At 37.2% G+C, this 9564-nt stretch overlaps 1 long non-coding RNA gene across 1 annotated transcript in view; it reads right to left on the bottom strand.

Annotated features, from left to right (window-relative positions):
* Positions 1–9512, bottom strand: part of LOC118764079 — a 19384-nt gene extending 9872 nt beyond the window's left edge. Inside the window, exons 1-2 of the long non-coding RNA XR_004999867.1 lie at positions 9443–9512; positions 7712–7717 (exon numbers count right to left, since the gene is read on the bottom strand). This is a non-coding gene — a long non-coding RNA (uncharacterized LOC118764079). The remainder of the gene's footprint in view (positions 1–7711; positions 7718–9442) is intronic.
* Between the last annotated feature and the right edge of the window lie 52 nt (positions 9513–9564).

Raw genomic sequence — 9564 nt, 5'->3', positions numbered from 1 at the left:
TCTTGTTAAGTGATATTTCGCAAGGTATTTTGTCGTTACATTCTTATTGCGTTGCTATGGTTATGCTTAGCAACTTTGTCCTATCGTCATATAGTTGGCCAAGATACTATTTTGTTGCTAGTCTGTTTCTATGTTGATAATCATTATAGTTATTATGTTATGTTTAATCATTGTCCTTTTTGTTGTTGACGTCGCTTAGGTACTTCCTTGTTAAGTTGATATTTCGCAAGGTATTTTGTCGTTACATTCTTATTGCGTTGCTATGGTTATTGCTTAGCAACTTTGTCCTATCGTCATATAGTTGCCAAGATACTATTTTGTTGCTAGTCTGTTTCTATGTTGATAATTCATTATAGTTTATGTTATGTTGCTAATTCATTGTCCTTTTTGTTGTTGACGTCGCTTAGGTACTTCCTTGTTAAGTTGATATTTCGCAAGGTATTTTGTCGTTACATTCTTATTGCGTTGCTATGGTTATTGCTTAGCAACTTTGTCCTATCGTCATATAGTTTCCAAGATACTATTTTGTTGCTAGTCTGTTTCTATGTTGATAATTCATTATAGTTTATGTTATGTTGCTAATTCGCGGTCCTTTTTGTTGACGTCGCTTAGGTACTTCCTTGTTAGTTGATATTTCGCAAGGTAGGTATTGTGCGTTACATTACTTATTGCGTTGCTATGGTTATTGCTTAGCAACTTTGTCCTAATCGTCATATAGTTTCCAAGATACTATTGTGTTGCTAGTCTGTTTCTATGTTGATAATTCATTATATTATGTTATGTTGCTAATTCATTGTCCTTTTTGTTGTTGACGTTCGCATAGGTACTGAACTTCCCCTGTTAAGTTGATATTTCGCAAGGTATTTTGTCGTTACATTCTTATTGCGTTGCTATGGTTATTGCTCAGCAACTTTGTCCTATCGTCATATAGTTGCCAAGATACTATTTTGTTGCTAGTCTGTTTCTATGTTGATAATTCATTGTAGTTTATGTTATGTTGCTAATACGTTGTTATTTTCACCATTATTTTTTATATAGCGTAATTTCAGGCATATATTTTGTTGCTATTGTGTGGTAATTTTCATCAGTAATATTTCGTTGCTTTATATTCTCTTGATATTTTAGCAGCTTCGTCGCAATGTTACCATTGTGTTGTTACTCTCCAACTCTGCTGTTTTGTTGATTTCCAGTTTCATGCCACCATTTTCTTGTTGTTCATGTTGTTTATCCCAGGCTATCTCTCATTCAACAGACGTATTAGTAAAGGCGTCCCATCCAGTACTCGATAACCCAGTGAAATCTTCCTTATTTAAAACGGTTGGTTGTAATTTGAGGGAGATTTTACTGCTATTTCTATCAGATCGTGCGACCATACAGAGTTCTGTCATAGCTCCCTAAGATAAGATAAAAAAGAAGTTATTATTGCTGCGTGTTTTTTGTTGTTGTTCTTTACTAGTACTTCTATGTCGGATGACATGTATTGCAGCTTAATGGCTATTCTGTTTTGTCAGGTCGCCATTTTGTTAAATCTTATATTTTGTTGCTTTTTTTTGCACTTAGTACTTGGACTAATGTCACGTTTGAATTGCTAAATGTTTGATGATCAACTCGAGGTGTGAACGTAAAAAACAGGGCTATTTATCAAAAGCATTCCTGCCTTGGACTTCCCTTCAATATTTTAGTTAATGTATGTAGGGCTGTGTTGTCTAATGTATTAACCACCCATCTTTTCTTTTTAAGATTGCGTGTAAGATTTGAGAAAAAAAATTTGGTTGCTATTTCTAGCAGGACGAGCGACCACGTAAGGCCTCATTAAGAATATCGTATTTGAGAAGGCTCTAGTAAATACACATAACAGTAATACAAATACTTGTTATTTATGACTTGACAGAGATGAGAGACAAGGATATTGGTAATATTGGAATTTAGAGAATACAGGTACGTAGCTCGATATTCTTAAACGCAGACGTGAGTACATGCACACACACGTACACACACACACACACTCACAAACCCACATGTACATACACACATACACACATACACACACAAACAAGGACAATAAAAACAGATACACACACACATTTATATTTGAAGAATTAGAAAGATCAATATAGTCCAGTGACTGGTATAGTTTCATCTTACAATTCTTCACATCAAGTGACTATTTTGTGATCGTCAAGCTACCTTCAAACTATGTTTATAAGAAATAGGAATACAGTTGATGTTGATTGTAAATAGATGGAGCTAGGGATTAGGTGGGACTGAAGGACTACAAAACTACTAGGGGTGTGTGATAGGTTGTTGATATGGTGGGAGCAATAGATTTCCTTGATTTTTGTGATGCAAGCGTTGGTAGTATGGCAGTATTATGGTATATGTTTGGACAAAAAACAATACGGTGAAGTCGAGTAACGCGATTAAAAGCCGGTTAATGAGCAGTGGATGAACGGTAGATGGTGGTAGGCTGGGATGATACGTAATCTATTCGAATTGATATAGCAAACGGCCAGACACATCGCTAAGTTTAGGCGTGAACACATGAGTTACAATAGAGGTACATATAAATATAGCTAATTGTAAATACTTGAAAAACAAAAAACAAAAAAAGAAACTAGTAAAAACTTTATTTTTTGTTTTGTTTTTATTAATACAACTTGATGCTCGTAATATTCCTGGCCGGAATCAGAGAGTAGCGAGCTGACGGAACAGTTCGTACGCCGGTATTTCATTCGTCTTCACGTTCTGAGTTCAAATGATGCTGGGGTCGACTTCGCCTTTCCTCCTTTCGAAGTCGATAAAATAAGTACCAACAGAGTATAGGGGTCGATGTAATCAACTTAGTCCCGTTCTCCGAACCTGCAGGCCTTGTGCCAAAATTCGGAACCTATATGTTTAATCAGTCTGTAGAATTATAAGATGAAACTGAAACTCAACAGGAGATTTACGTTTTTAGAATTTTCGAAATGAACATTATTCTATTTACCATAATAAGTTCACTTTTCCTTACACATACACAGGGCCCCAAATCGTCTTCGTATACCCCACCCCAGAAAAGCATAGAAAGCATGGAAGTGCCCGAGTCAAACCCGAGACGCTAGACAAGTACAGGAGATATTAGGGATAATGTGGTCGCAGAAATTCTCTGACAGTCATCACTGGGTTCTCCTGCTTGTGTGGCATGGTGCAGAGTCCTGTTGGCAGCCATCTTCCAGCAGCCACCCTCTCTTGACTCGGGGCAGCACTATCTTCTTCAGGCACTTGATGTTGGCCTCTGTGTTGAGTCTGAGGCCGCGTGGGAAAATGAATAGAGGCATAACGTCACCATCACCAGTAATCACTTCTAACACCATGATGTTGACTGGAAGTTTGATTTTTCTCACTCTCGGTACATGTTTGTATTGAATCTTCCGGCTGCTAAGCAGTACAGCATGTCATTTCCAAATTTCTGGCTGAGTGAATAGCATTATGGTGATGTTTTTCTCACAGACGGTGCCCAGCTGATCCTACTATTCTGTGTGGTCGACAAAATCAAAAACAAACAATGCGCATGCGCGATATTTAGAATATAAAATGGCGACATTTTATCCATTACCTCCTGTATATAAAATATATATATATGCATATATGTATCCCCTCCTCCTCCCTCCTCCCTCCTGTTCTCCTCTTTCCTTCTTCCCCCCTCTCACCCTCTCCCCTCATCTCATCTCACCTTCATCCCCCTCCTTCTTTCCTTCTCCCCCTCTCCCTCCTTCTCCTCTTCTCTTTTCCTCTTTCCTTTCCCCCTCTTCTCCCCCTCTTCTTTCTCCCCCTCATCTCCCCCTCCCCCTCATCTCCTCTCTCTACACTACACCATACGACGTTACACATCACATCATACATACATACACACGTCCAGACCTTTCATACGCACTACATACTCTCTCATACACACACGCACCCTTATGTTGGGGCGAAGTCATTTGACCCTGTTATCTCCCATACTTTCGCTCTTGCGTCTCACGTCTGATCTCTGACTTCTGGCCGGAATCAGATCGCCATGTTGAATCGCTAGCTTCTGCACGCATTTTTTTCTCTCCTTGTTTCTCTCCGTGTTTCTTTTCTGTGTATCTTTCTGTTGAAGAGCGTAGGCTCGAAACGTAAAAACTTGTTTTATTTATATTCCTGAGCGCCATACTAATACAATTGTTTTGTTGTACTCCATTTGCCTTCGTCTTTTGTTTATTTTCATAAAGCTTTCCCGTTATATATATAATATATATATATATATATATATTATATATATAATATATATATATATATATATATATATGTTATATATATATATATGTGCATATAAATATATATATGTACATATACACATGCATATATAGGTATATATACATATTTTTGTTAATATTTAGCGGAAGTAAAAGTAAATAAAGGCCCGAGAGTTTCGGGCGTTCGCACATATCACACTTTGATAAGTAAGTGTCAAGGCACGAAACTCTCGGATCCGGAGTTACTTTGTTCTGCTAAATATTAATGAAAATATATATATATTCAGATATTTTGAGTTCTACTTTTCCTGTTTGCATCAACATACCTGTACATACATATATTTACACACGCACAAACAGGCATACACACATATATGCACATACATAGCGCACCCCCTAAACAGACACCCCTCCTACACAGATACACACACACACAAACACACACAAAGTCTGTATATAAATGTATCAACGTATATATATATATATATATGCATGTATAGGTGTGTGCGTTTGTGCGTATGCATTTGTGTATGCACGTACATCTTTAACGAATATAACTCTAAATTCACACACGTGGACATCACAGAAATTAGGTTTATGTGAAATACAATAGGGAAGAAGCGAGAGGAAGTGGGGAAGAAAACAGCAAAAAAAAAAAAAACACAACAAAAAGAAAAGAAAAGAAAAGAAAAGAAAAAGCGAACAAAATTGATGGATTAAACATTACAAAAATCTTGCATTTTTTCTTATGATAATATAAACTATCTTTTATAGTAGCCTGTGTATATATACCTATGCGGTGTAATGTGAGTATGTGAAATTTTGTGCGTAAATGTCCATGTCGGGATGTGTATGTGTTTATGGGGTGTTTAATGATATGTAGATATCTATGTAATGGATACACAAATATGGTGACGCATTTTTTTGCATACATACGTACATACAGACACACACACACAATGCATGTATATATATATGTATATATATATATTAATTTAAATATATATATTTATGTATATGTGCGTATGTACATATATGTGACTACATACATATATACATATATATATACTTTATATATATATACATGTGTGTGTGTATGTGTGGGTGCATATATATATATTATACATATGCTATATATATATATATATATAAGCACATACGCACACATAGATAGAGAGATAGATAGTTAATTTATAAAATTGACTCTACGCTTGTATTAATTTTTTTACAGTAAATGTCCAGTTTTTATGATTTTATAATTATAAAGCAACCTTTATATATATACATATACACATAGTCAATGAGTCATTTCTGTATTAATTAAGATTTTGCGTTCATATGTAATTTGTCAGGTGGCTATCATGAATGTCGGTTCATCTGCAAATCTCTGTGAAGCTGTTCTGTATTGATTCTTTATAAGGTCGGTTGTTAATGGTCATGGTAGGTCATGAGACCAAAGATGCTTTGGCCTCGCTAAAGTGTAAGGAAGACTACTCGGCCGAGGTGCATCGTCAACGACGAGCGAGGTTATTTCGCGTGGCTGATTGTCGGAAATTTGTATTTGCTACGCTTGGCTGGGTATGTGCAGCCAGTTGAAAATTCTCTGACAGAAATGTCTTTATATGGTGGAAGTTAGATAACTCCTCAGATTATCTAACCAAGATTATCGCGTGCTGTTTCATTAACGGAACCTTTTTGATATAGGCAAAGTCTACAACTCGTTGGAATTTGCAGTTTTTCTCTCGACAATACTCCAAATTATTGGCGGTTGAGAATGTCTTTTCTTTTTTGATCTTCCAGATATAGCGAGAGAGGGAAGTTGCATTTTTAATGTATTTAGTAAATATGCTGATTTTTACGCCCTTTAAAGTCGTTAGCGATGAACAACGTGTAGTTCTTGCATAACGACAAGAGTGTAATTGATGTCCAATATATTTCATATTTGGTGAGGTAAGATTGCTGAACAGACAGGTTTACATTACACACACACAGCGCGCGCGCACACACACGCACACACGCACGCACGCATGCACGCACACATGCACGCACACACACACACACACACACACACCACACACACACACACACACATTTTATTAAGACAAGGAACTAAATTCCCTTAAGGGATGCGAGCATTCTAGTTCTCCTGTATATACCAGCGTTCAGTGAAAAAAATTTATGAATGAGAAAATATATACATACATATATCTATGTATATAGTTGCAGGCGTAGCTGTGAGGTAAGAAGTTTGCTCCCTAACCACATGGTTCCGGGTTCAATTACATTTCGTGGCACCTTGGGCAAGTGTTTTCTACTTTAATCTCAAGCCGACCAAAGGCTTGTGAGCTGATTTGACGGTCAGAAATTGAAAGAAGCACGCCGTATGTGTGTCCCCATTCCACCCCACCGCATCCCTTACACCCGCTCCCACATACCCCACATCTACTCCCACCCTCAGCGTAACCCACACCCCACCCTTGCTTTCCCTATTCTCGTCTCCTCCATCCCCCAACACCATCACACCACACTACACACCACTACACCATACACCACCATACCATACAACACACAACATACAACACATCACATCAGACCATACAACACATCACATGACAACACACCACCACGCAAACACCAGCAATGACCACTTCCCAGACCCACATTTTCACACCTACACATATTCATATGCACACGTAAAGATCACCAGCCCTCTTCCACACGCACATACAAAATCTCTTATACATACTCACGCCCACCTTCGTTTTGGGATCACCACTACTTTATTATCTCCTCTTCTCCCTATCTCTCCTGTGTGACCCTTCTGTCCGGCATTTGCCATGATAGATCGCTAGCCACTACACATTCTTTATTTTCTCTCCTTACTTCTTTCTGTGTTCTTTTCTGTGGAAGAGCGTAAGCTCGAACCGTTAAAGACGTTAAAGACTTTTTCACTTCTCGAGCGTTATACTAATACATCTGTTTGTATTGTAACCACCTGTCTTCGTCTTGTTTTTTTGTGGAACTCTCCATATACATATATATAGATATATATATATATGTATATATATACATATATAATATATATATATACGGCCCACCTGAGCGATAGGGGATCAGATAGAAAAATGTTATGCTTAAAACATAAGTCCCCCGGTGCGATTTTTCGGTGAAAACCCTTCAAAGCGGTACCTCTGTATGGCTGAAGTCAGATGAATGAAACAAGTGTAGTAAAGGAAAAAGTATACATACATACAAACACGCATACATACATGCATTTATAATACATACATAAATGATATATATATAATATATATATATATATATATATATAGAATAATATTATATAATATAGGGTTAGCTGAGTAAGCAATTGGTTGGTCACAATATTTCTACATTTTCGCCTTTTTTATGTATTCTTTTATTTTTTCCCTTTATGTTTCGACCCCGGGGACTTATTTCTTTGTAAGCCTAGTACTTATTCTATCGGTCTCTTTTGCCGAACGCTAGTTTTCGGGGACGAAAAACACCCAACATCGGTTCTCAAGCAAAGTGGTGACAACACAGTCAACACCCATATATACACGATAGGCTTCTTTCAGTTTCCTTCTATCAAATCAATCACAAGGCTTTGGTCGGCCATGGCTATAGTAGAAGACACTTGCCCATGGTTCCACGCAGTGGAACCTTGGGCAAGTGTCTTTCTAATAGCCATGCTACTTACCACACACAAAAAACACATCACACACACACACAACACACACCAACACACCACACAACCACACATTATATATATATATATATATAGATATGTATTTGCGTATGTGTGGGTGTGTATTTATGGTTATAGTTTGATAATCATTGGACTATAAGGCTTGATACCACGCAGTTCACACCTGAAGAAAAGATTTTGTTTTTATAAATTATGTGTAATTTCACCTTCATAATTAAAATTTTTATGTACTTTGGGAAAATGCGCAGTGCTTAACTGTATGAATCTATTGATTCCTGTCATATTTACTTATCGCATACTCGGGATTACTCTATTAATCTTGATATTGAGACAGAGTGTATCTAATATATTGATCAATGAAATTTAATCGATTATTTTTTTCCTTCGATTATTCTATACAAGATATGCTAGATGCTAACAATCCGTTGACCACTATTTACTGGATGTTACTGAACTGATACATGCATCTATCTATCTATCTATCTATCTATCTATCTATCTATCTATCTATCTATCTATCTGTCTGTCTGTCTGTCTGTCTGTCTGTCTATCTGCCTGCCTGCCTGCCTGCCTGCCTGCTTGCCCACCTATCCGTCCGTCCTCCGTTCAACCATCCATTCGTCCGTCCATCCACCCATCCATCCATCCATCCATCCATCTATCCATCCATCCATCCATCCATCCATCCATCCATCCATCCATCCACCCATCCACGCATCTATCTATCTATCTATCTATCTATCTATCTATCTATCTATCTATCTATCTATCTATCTATCTATCTGTCTGTCTGTCTGTTTTCTTGTCTGTCTGTCTGTCTGTCTGTCTGTCTGTCTGTCTGTCTGTCTATCTATCTATCTATCTATCTACCTATCTATCTATATATCTATCTATATATCTATCCATTTAGATATAAGCGTTCGTTCCATTCCTGTGTGTTTCATTCCGTCAGCTTTGTATCGGCACTCCGTAGCCCTCGTATCATCGACCAACTAACTACAATGCAATGATATTCTGTTTCATTGTTCCAGTCGACGCGTTGCAGCAATACAATGTTCCGGAAATTTAACATTCTGACATTGACCTTATGTCAACATATTGACTTTTAGTCCTTTCTGTCATATTTCTTTCACACACATTTTTTTTTTTATCAAAGCTTCAACTACTTTTTAATTTATAATAGAGCATTCTCAGCGAAAAAACAAAACAAAAACAAAAGCTTAGCTCACACGAATGAAGACGTGTCGAGTGATGTACATGCATCTAACACACAGACACATACATATACACACACAGAGCTGATATGATAGTGGTGTCAACAAGCCACTGGATAAAGTAGTTAGGCAATTGATTCAGTGCAGGCGATACACAAAAACAGGTAAATCATGTTGTTGAGTCTATACCAGAGGTATAGACTCAACATTTTCCCCTTATGGACCCCTTTGATTATTACTTTTTCTGGTGGACCGTCATAGTTTTTATAGTTCTATAAAACTAGTTTTATAGAAACTTCTTTCAAAATTCCTATTTTGATTTTTATACATTAACTTGTGCGGAGGCGCAATGGCCCAGTGG

The sequence above is a fragment of the Octopus sinensis genome, linkage group LG7 (assembly GCF_006345805.1).
Source record: "Octopus sinensis linkage group LG7, ASM634580v1, whole genome shotgun sequence".
In the NCBI taxonomy this organism is placed as follows: Eukaryota; Metazoa; Mollusca; class Cephalopoda; order Octopoda; family Octopodidae; genus Octopus; species Octopus sinensis.
This window is presented reverse-complemented; position numbering and strand designations above follow the sequence as displayed.